This window comes from Apium graveolens, chromosome 5 (assembly GCF_009905375.1).
Source record: "Apium graveolens cultivar Ventura chromosome 5, ASM990537v1, whole genome shotgun sequence".
Classification (NCBI taxonomy): domain Eukaryota; kingdom Viridiplantae; phylum Streptophyta; class Magnoliopsida; order Apiales; family Apiaceae; genus Apium; species Apium graveolens.
In genome coordinates, this window is record NC_133651.1 from 70141194 (window position 1) to 70150700 (window position 9507).

The 9507-nt window shown below is 34.4% G+C and overlaps 1 non-coding gene across 1 annotated transcript; it reads left to right on the forward strand.

Moving 5' to 3' along the window:
• The first annotated feature begins 445 nt into the window (after positions 1-445).
• On the forward strand, positions 446-552 carry LOC141662306 (small nucleolar RNA R71). Its single transcript, XR_012550427.1, has one exon. It is a non-coding gene; the product is annotated as a small nucleolar RNA R71 (small nucleolar RNA).
• The last annotated feature ends 8955 nt before the right edge of the window (positions 553-9507 follow it).

Below are 9507 nucleotides of genomic sequence, written 5' to 3' on the forward strand. Positions count from 1 at the left end.
GCTCCCGCTGAAGTTAGGATGATTCCAGTTGTCAGGATGATAATTGTCTGGAACTGGTTGTTGCGATCTCTGAAAGTTGCTCACAAACTGAGCTGAGTCGCTAGATATAGCGCATTGTTCTGTCACATGCGGACCTGCACACAGCTCATAAACATTAATTATCTGCTTAACACCATAGTTAGCCAGAGAATCGATCTTCATAGACAACGCCTTTAGTTGAGCAGTGATAGCCGTAGCTGTATCCACTTCAAGAACTCCTGCTACCTTGCCCTGTGGATATCTCTGGGTTGGATACTGATATTCATTAGCAGCCATCAGTTTAATTAGATCATAAGCTTCCTTATAGCTCTTTGCCCATAATGCTCCTCCTGATGCTGCATCGAGCATGGGTCTGGACTGTGCTCCCAACCCATTGTAAAAACAAGTAATGATCATCCAATCAGGAATTCCATGATGAGGACACTTCCTAAGCATCTCCTTGTAGCGCTCCCAAGCTTCACTTAGCGATTCTCCCGTTTGCTGCGCAAATTGAGTAATAGCATTCCTGAGTGCAGCTGTCTTCGCCATAGGGAAGAATTTAGTAAGAAACGTCTGAGCAAGATCTTCCCAAGTAGTAATCGAACCAGCTGGTAGAGAGTGTAACCAGATCTTAGCCTTGTCCTTCAGAGAGAATGGGAACAGTCTCAGCTTCACAGCATCTTCAGAAACACCGTTGAACTTGAAGGTGTCGCATATTACAATGAAATCCCTAATGTGTGTATTGGGATCTTCCGTTGGAGAACCCCCAAACTGGACTGAAGTCTGTACCCATTGAATTATGCCAGGCTTGATCTCAAAGGTATTAGCTGTGATAGCTGGCCGGACAATGCTAGATTGAATGTCATTGATCTTGGGTTGAGAAAAATCCATCAAGGCTTTCGTTCGTGCTGCTGTATCTCCCATTGTAATGAGTACCCGAAACACAAACAAATAAACCGTGAAAGTAAAAGAATCTGAGTCAGTGAACTTTAACGACCACTGATGACAAGCACATAAACTAAAAATTAACACCGAGTTCCCCGGCAGCGGCGCCAAAAACTTGTTAGGGCGAAAACACGCGCTAATATTCACGCAAGTATACGCGTTCGCAAGTAGTATAAGATATAAATCAGATGCGTTCCCACAGAGACTGGTTTAGGTTAAGTTCAATTTATGCACCTATGCAACAATGTATGGTTATCGCTCAATGCTAAGACAAATAACAAATTGGGTTTTTATTAAACTAAGAGATTATACTAAATAACATTAACTAAGAGAATTGAGGTTAAATTAATATATATAATAAACATGGGATCCTAACTTCATTAAATACTTCATTCAATAGCCTTATTGTTCTTAACCTTAGCATGTGATGGTGATGACACTAATCAGATAACACGAAACTGATAAACGCCAACTTTCATTGCACGAGTACCATTCTACCAGACATCCACAAAAGAGATAGAAGCTGAATAGGCACCAATTATATTGAGACCCTATATGTCTATAGAATTTGACAACATAACGGTTTAAGAACAAGTTATCTATCTTGATTACATAGGGCAAGTAAAACGGTTAGAGTTACCTACGAATCATGCATAACAAATACATGAACCTATGCGAGCATGGCAAGTTTTAAACCTCTATATTCACTGTCGCTTCAATAGAGATTAACACGCTATCTTATATGTTAGCTACGCACATAAGACGAATAAGCACAACCAATACTAGGATATCAATCAATCACCACACACCAAGATATCGAAACAATTAACTATTGAAATCCATAAGTAAATCCGCTAGAATCCCATGACAACGATTAGCCCATAATCGAACTCATCGTCACCATGGGTTCCAATGAAAGCATGGTATAAACAAGGTCTTAATAAACTAAATAATAATCAAAGTACGAATAAACGAGATCTAGGTTCAACAAGAACGAAAACGAGCATCCAAAGTTACAACTAATTCAAAGAATCACAAGTTGAAAACAAGATCTTCTTTTTCGGAGTTGTTCTGTGCTTCTAGGTCTTCTCCTTGGTATCCCAATCTTCCCTTCTTGCGCAAAACACAATCTTCTTCTCTTAAAATCCCCCTGTGAAAACGTCTCAAATCTACTTATATAATAGTCCCATAAAACTCAGATTACATAGAAGTTGGAAGCCAAACAGAAGTAGAAGTCTAAAATAATTCAGCAAAATTCCCGACCCTGCGCGGCCGCTCAGCATAGCTGCGCGGGCGCGCAGGCCTCCTCTGGAAAAAATCCAAGTTTGCTCCGTTTCTTTGCCGTAATCTGCCCGTTCCTTTCCTCTCGCAATGGTGAACACATGCCAAGGCTTATTCTTGATGATTCCTCCCCCGAAATGCAACTAATACCCTGAAATACATGAACACTAGAAAAACACATCAAATACACAAAATACTTGATTTCAAGACACCAATTTAAGCCATTTTAAGACGTTCTAAGTGGTATAAAATGCCACTTATCATTTGCTCAAGTTGAAGTCTGTGAAGCTTGTCAGAAAGGAAAGATGAAAAGATCTAGTCACAAGTCAAAAACTGTGAATTCCATTAGTGCACCCATGCAGCTTATTCACATGGACTTGTTTGGGCCAGTAAATGTCTTATCAATTTCAAGGAACAGATATGCACTTGTGATGGTGGATGATTTCTCAAGATACACTTCGGTAGAGTTCATGTACTCTAAAGATGAAACTCCATATATCATAATTGAGCACATCAAGAAGATAGAAAAATAGGCTGAAGATTACAATTATATGAAAAGACTGAGAAGTGACAATGGAATAGAATTCAGAAATTCTACATTAAGTGAATTATGCTACATAATGGAGTAGTTGAGAGAAAGAACAGAACATTGGTTGAAGCTGCTAGAACAATGCTGCAAGATGCCAAATTGCCAACAGGTTTCTGGGAAGAGGCTGTGAACACTGCATGCTTTACTCAAAACAGATATCTCATTAACAAGGCATATGGAAAGTCACCCTACTCAATCATGTCCAAGAGAAAGCCTACTGTAAAACATCTTCATGTGTTTGGAAGTAAGTGTTACATTTTGAAAGAAAACTCTAAATATGTGGGAAAATTTGACTCAAAGGTCTTTGAAGCAATTTTTCTGGGATATTCACTGGAAAGAATAGTCTACAAAGTCTATGTGATTGATCAAAAAAAGATCATGGAAAGCACATATGTGACCTTTGATGATGACAAGTGTCCAGGCGAATGCCTTGATGATAATGAAGCTGAAGCCCTTGCATTTGAAAACCTCAATATTGATAGTGATTTTGATGGAGAAGTTGAAGTTAATGCACAAAAATGATGAATGAAGAGACTACTGAACAAGAAAGTCATGGGAATGGAAGCTCATCTCAAACACTTGAATTTGGTAGCACAAACTCAGGGGGAGAAAAAGAAGAAGGATCTACCAGTCACACCAATAATGAAGAAAATGATGAATGCACAAGTCAACAAACTCACACAAGGAAGTGGGATAGAAGTCACTCTAGAGAAGCAATTATTGGTGATCCAACTGCTGGTGTGAGGACTAGAAGTGTAACTGCTAATAAGTGCCTACATGCATGTGTTCTGTCCCAAGTAGAGCCTAAGAAAATTGATGAAGCTCTATTGGATCCTGACTGGATATCTGCTCTGCAGGAAGAGCTGAATCAGTTGGAAAGAAACAAAGTCTGGAAGTTAGTTCCTTCACCAAAGAATAGAAGCATTATAAGAATTTTCTAGCATTTGCTGCAAATTCAAATTTTAAAGTGTCTCAAATGGATGTCAAAAGTGCCTTTCTGAATGGTGAGCTAGAAGAGGAAGTTTATGTGCAACAGCCTCCTGGCTTTGAGGATCCAAAATTTCCAAATTTTGTGTATAAGTTATTCAAGGCTCTATATGGACTAAAACAGGCACCTAGAGCTTGGTATGACACACTATCAGATTTCCTATTGAAGCATGGTTTTACTAGAGGAACAATAGACAAGACTCTCTTCTACAAGAAACATGGTGAAGATATGATCCTAGTTCAAATCTATGTGGCTGATATCATCTTTGGTTCTACTAATGAGAAGTTGTGCCAAAGATTCTCCATGCTTATGCAAAGGGAATATGAAATGAGTATGATAGGGGAACTAAGTTACTTCCTTAGACTTCAAGTCAACTAAATAAATGATGGTATCTTCATCAGCCAAAATAAATATGTCAAGGATCTTTTGATAAAGTTTGGAATGGTTGATTGTTCACTTGCATCTACACCTATGTATACTGCAACAAAGTTGGATGAGGATAAAAAGGGCAAGAGTGTAGATATCTCAAGCTATAGAGGGATGATTGGATCATTGCTTTACGTAACAGCAAGTAGACCAGACATTATGTTTGCAACATGTCTATGTGCAAGATTTCAAGCCAATCCAAAAGAATCACATTTGATGGCTATAAAGAGTATTTTTAGATACTTGAAGGGGACTCCTAACTTGGGATTATGGTATCCTAAGGGAACTGGTTTTTGAAGCTGTTGGATACACATATGCAGATTTTGCTGGATACAGGGTTGACAGAAAGAGTACCAGTGAAAGCTGTCAATTCCTTGGACAAAGACTTGTATCTTGGTACAGCAAGAAACAACAATCTGTATCAACTTCTACAGCTGAAGCTGAATACATAGCTGCAGGAAGTTGTTGTGCTCAAGTGCTTTGGATTAGAAATCAGCTAATGGATTATGGCCTAGTGTTACACAAAATTCCTATCATGTATGACAATACTAGTGCTATATCTATAGTAGCAAATCCGGTTAATCATTCTAGGACAAAGCACATTGATGTGAGGTACCATTTTATTAGAGAACATGCTACTAATGGTACCATTGAGCTCATTTTTGTACCAACAGAAAAACAACTAGCTGACATTTTTACTAAACCTTTGGATGAAGCAACTTTCACTAGACTTGTAAGTGAAATTGGAATGCTCAATTCTTCATCCTAAGGCAAGAACTCAGCTAATGTTTTGCAGCAGATTAATCTTGGTAAATCAAAATTGATTTGATTAAATTGGAAATTAACTGAAATATGAATTATAAATATTTCAGAGATCTCTGCATATTTGTTTTTCAAATTCAATTAACTTGAAATTTCTTAAATTCCGAGTAAACTGCCTGGTTGTTAGTTTATATTCTTAATATGTAAAATTAACACAAGGCAGAATTACAAAAACCAAAAGTATTTAGAGAACTGAGTTCTTGTTAAGTATAAATTGACTTCTCGACAAGTCATTTTAGGACTTCTCGAGTGACTTCTCGATATGTTTAAAATGACTTATCGATAAGTCCTTGTAGAGTTCTCTAATAGTGTTCATTCACAGAGTTCTCTACAAGTATAATTCTTGACTTATCAAAAACTCAGAACTGAGATAATTTAAATTGATAAATTATTTTGGTAAAATACTTTTGGAAAATTTATTCTAATTTTATTTTAAATTTATTCAAGTAAAAGTTAGAATTAATTATGTCCAATATTTGGACAAACTGGGTATTTATTTGATATTTCGATAAGTCAAGTTTGAGTTCTCTATAAGAGTAATTTAAAATGACTTCTCGACATGTACTTCACTTCTGTAAATGACTTCTCAATAGACAACTCCAAATGTCTATTTTTGAGTTCTCGACAAGTCATCTTCCTTTACTATAAATACCAAGACTTCTCAATTACTTTAACTTGGAATTTCTCGAAATTCTAAGCAAACTGAATATTTACTGGCTTATATTCTAACTATATGAAGTTAATAAATAACAGATCAAAAGAAGCAAAAAGTATGAAAAACTGAAATAATTTAATTCATAAATTATGTTCAGTAAAATACTTTTGACATACTTTGTCTATAATTACTTTGACTTATTGACACATTAATGTGCTTATATTCTCTTTTGTGAGTCTAATGTTAAGTAGACTAGTAAATTATATGTGATGTTTTGAGAATATTTATAGTAGTTAAATCTATTTGACTGTATGTTGATAGGAGGAGTTACTTTTTGTGTAGGGAGTACTTGTTTATTTACATGGGGAATAGTTATCCAAAAGTGAACTAATATTCTTGAGTACTTGCATGAGGAACAGTAACTAGTCATTTCTAACTGTCAAGTATGCTTATGTGATTATTACTTTTATTATCCGTGTAACGACTGGGAATTTTCGTGAATTAATTATGCGAGTAAAGTGTAATTATATGAATTATGTGTGATTATGTGAGAATGGAAATATTTAAATAAATATTATATTCCTGTTTGACGTGTCAGCTGGTATAAAGAGAATGATTGTGAAGCGTAGTTGAAAACGCTCAGCGTCGGGCTGTCAGTCAGGACGCGACCGGTTACGCGAAGAATGAAAATTAGTAAAAAGGAAAATTTTATGATTAAGTATATTTAATTATGATACGTGATATGTGAATCTATGTTAAGGTGCATGATTATGTTATTATATGCTTGTATGATATTATTTGGAATTTTAGGAAATAAGACATGCATTAATTGCTATTTATATAGGTTATAATTTTAATTCTTTAAGAAAAATAGTTTTTAAAATTATTTTTATTTATAAATTTCAAAATTGATTTTATTAAATTCCTAAAATTCTAAGCTATTTTATGATGCCACCCTTGTAATTTATAGATTTATGGTTTTATTTATAAAATAAATTATTTGTAATTAATTAGATTAATAATTATTAGATTACCTAATTTCCCTTGCATGCATTTCCACTCACAATATAAGATAAGGGTAGTTGTGTCATTAACCACCCCACTATCTCATTTTAACTTAGTCAAATGACCATATCATCCTTCCATGCATTTTGTGCTAGTAGTGAGAGAATGGTATATTGGTAAATTCCCAATTCCACTAACCTTGCACATGGGAGAATCAAATCAAAAGTGTGTCATTCTCACTCTCCACTTGCACACACCTCATTTCTTTCTTCTCTCCCATCTCTCCTTTCTCTCTCTCTCGGCTCTCTCCCTCTCTTTCTCTCCCTCTCACCCGAACTCTATTTCTCTCTCTCTCTCCTACATGCAACACCAAAATCTACTTAGAATTTAAAGATCTTTCCATTGATCTTCATCATTTTCAATCCCCTATTCATATATTCTTTGCATGCAAGTGTTTAAGAAAGCTTTTGGACCAACATCTCTTGGTTATATCTAAGAAAATACAATTTCTTAGTGTATGACCTTCAGAGAGAGTATAGTACATAAGTTATGTGATTTTCTTTGTTTGTTTTGGAGATATGTTCGACTTTTTATATTAAAAAGATGGGTTTTAATTTTGATTCAAAGTTTACAAAGGATTTTGTTCAAATATTTGGTTTTTTGTTCGAAAGAATGATGTTTTGCAAAAGGGTTTTAATGTTCGATTGGTTTTGATGATATATACATATATAAACCTTTGTTTTTGAGTTGGTTTCTTTGCATGCATGTAAAATATTAAGTGTAATCAAGTTATATTTTGTTTGGTTTGGAAAGAAAATGGGTTAAATGATTAGATCATGGGTTTAATTAAGTTGGATTTGTGATTTAGAGTATTGCATGTTGAGTTGATTGATTGCATGTCAATTCTACAAGTTGTTTTGTTGTTAATTTGGTTATTGTTTAATTTGGAAATAGAATTTGGTTTATATTGGATATGTGAGTAGATAAGTATGAATAAGTTAAGTTTTGATTATTAAAAGCATGGATTTCATTCGGTTTTCAAAGGAATAAATGATTAGATTTATGCATGTTAAGATTTTGTTCAAAAATAATGTATTGGTTCGGTTTTTGATTTAAAAGAAATGATTTCAAGAAGTATTCTTTTTTGGAATGGATTAAAATAGGTTAAATTGTAAATGGAACCTTGCATGTCGATATTTGATAAATTATTTGTATTTTATTAAAAAAGTTGAATGGTATATGGTATTAAAAAGGGTTGATTCAAGTTGTTTGGTCAATTTGATTCTAGAGTCTAATTATATGGTTTGTGTAAGATTGATTTGGTGTTTAAAAGATGTTTGGTTAGTTGCATGTCAGGTTAAGTGGTTGCATGTTCATTTCTTGGCTTGGTACCATTTTTTTTTGTTCGAATTTTATAGTTAAAAATGAAGGAATAGTTTTTTGGTTGTCGAGTTATTTAGATCATGATTGTTTTTTTAAGATATAGATTTAAGTATACAAGTATAGACTCGCTATGTGTTATATGAGTACTCTATGTTTATGCTTTAATATTCGAGTCAAGTATATATGTATATACTACTAAGTGCTATGTGAATATTCTGTGATTATACTCGTGTATATAAGTTAAGCTTCAATGCGAGTTGGGATAATAGTTAGACGTTCTGGGAATGTCGAGTGCGGATAAGTATCTAATTAGGGATTATGTTTTGGATTGTAGATTCAAATAGTGGAGGTATTCAGGCTAGAAAAGGGAAAAGAAACTTATGTGGTAGTAGTTCAGCTTCAGTAGTTCAGTTTCAATTTCAGTAAAGCAGGAAAGCGATTTAAGGCAAGTAACTCTGCAGTACTTGTGATAAACCTGTTATTGATTTCTGAGAAACCCTAATATTGATTCTTGTGATGACTTGATATTGGATCTTGTTTATCCCATTTATAACAATTTGATTAATTCATACCCTATTAATTTTCCTATTTCCTTTGTCACCCTATGATCTCATAAATCCTAATAGAACCTTTATGAATTTCCTTGCGAAATATTTTGATTAACCTGAATTCTTCATTAACTTGAATACCTTTGCCTTGTTGATTAATTCCCTTGTATACCTCGAACTTGATTTCTAGTATTGCTTCAATAATTCCCTATTTTGACCATTGCTTATATTTCGAATTCCTTGAACTACATTTGTTTGATAACTAACCTTTATTTCCATATCCAAACTTTCTAACTAGATGTACGCCATGTACTACACTTGATATCAGACACTCCTACTTTTTTTGATTATCGTTATAACTCTTTTTCAATACTGTCTTCCTTAGTTGTTGAATCATTGGTACTCATCCTTGATGATCCCGCTTATGAGAGAAGATAATTCAATTTCTGATAAGAGTCCCATAACTCCAATCCTCGACTGATAATTTAAATCCTATTGTTTAGAATCCTTGTAATTTCTCCCTGGCATCAATTTTATAAATGATAATGTCTCTTTAACAAAAAAGAATGTTTTCTTGATTTAGTGAATTGGACTCAGACGCAAGTCCCTTTCACACCAATTGATAGGCTTAAATGTTGCCTAGGGATCCCATTATATTTGAGAACCCAGCGAGGTTCGGGATTACTTCGCGGCTGATCACCGGCTGTAATCCGTAGCGTCCTAAAATAAAGTTTTTGAAGTTGTTTTGATTATAAATGTTTATAACATGATGCCATGATGCCATATATCTTATCCATGATGCTATTATGCCTTTATAATATGATTATTCTACTATTGAATTGCGATA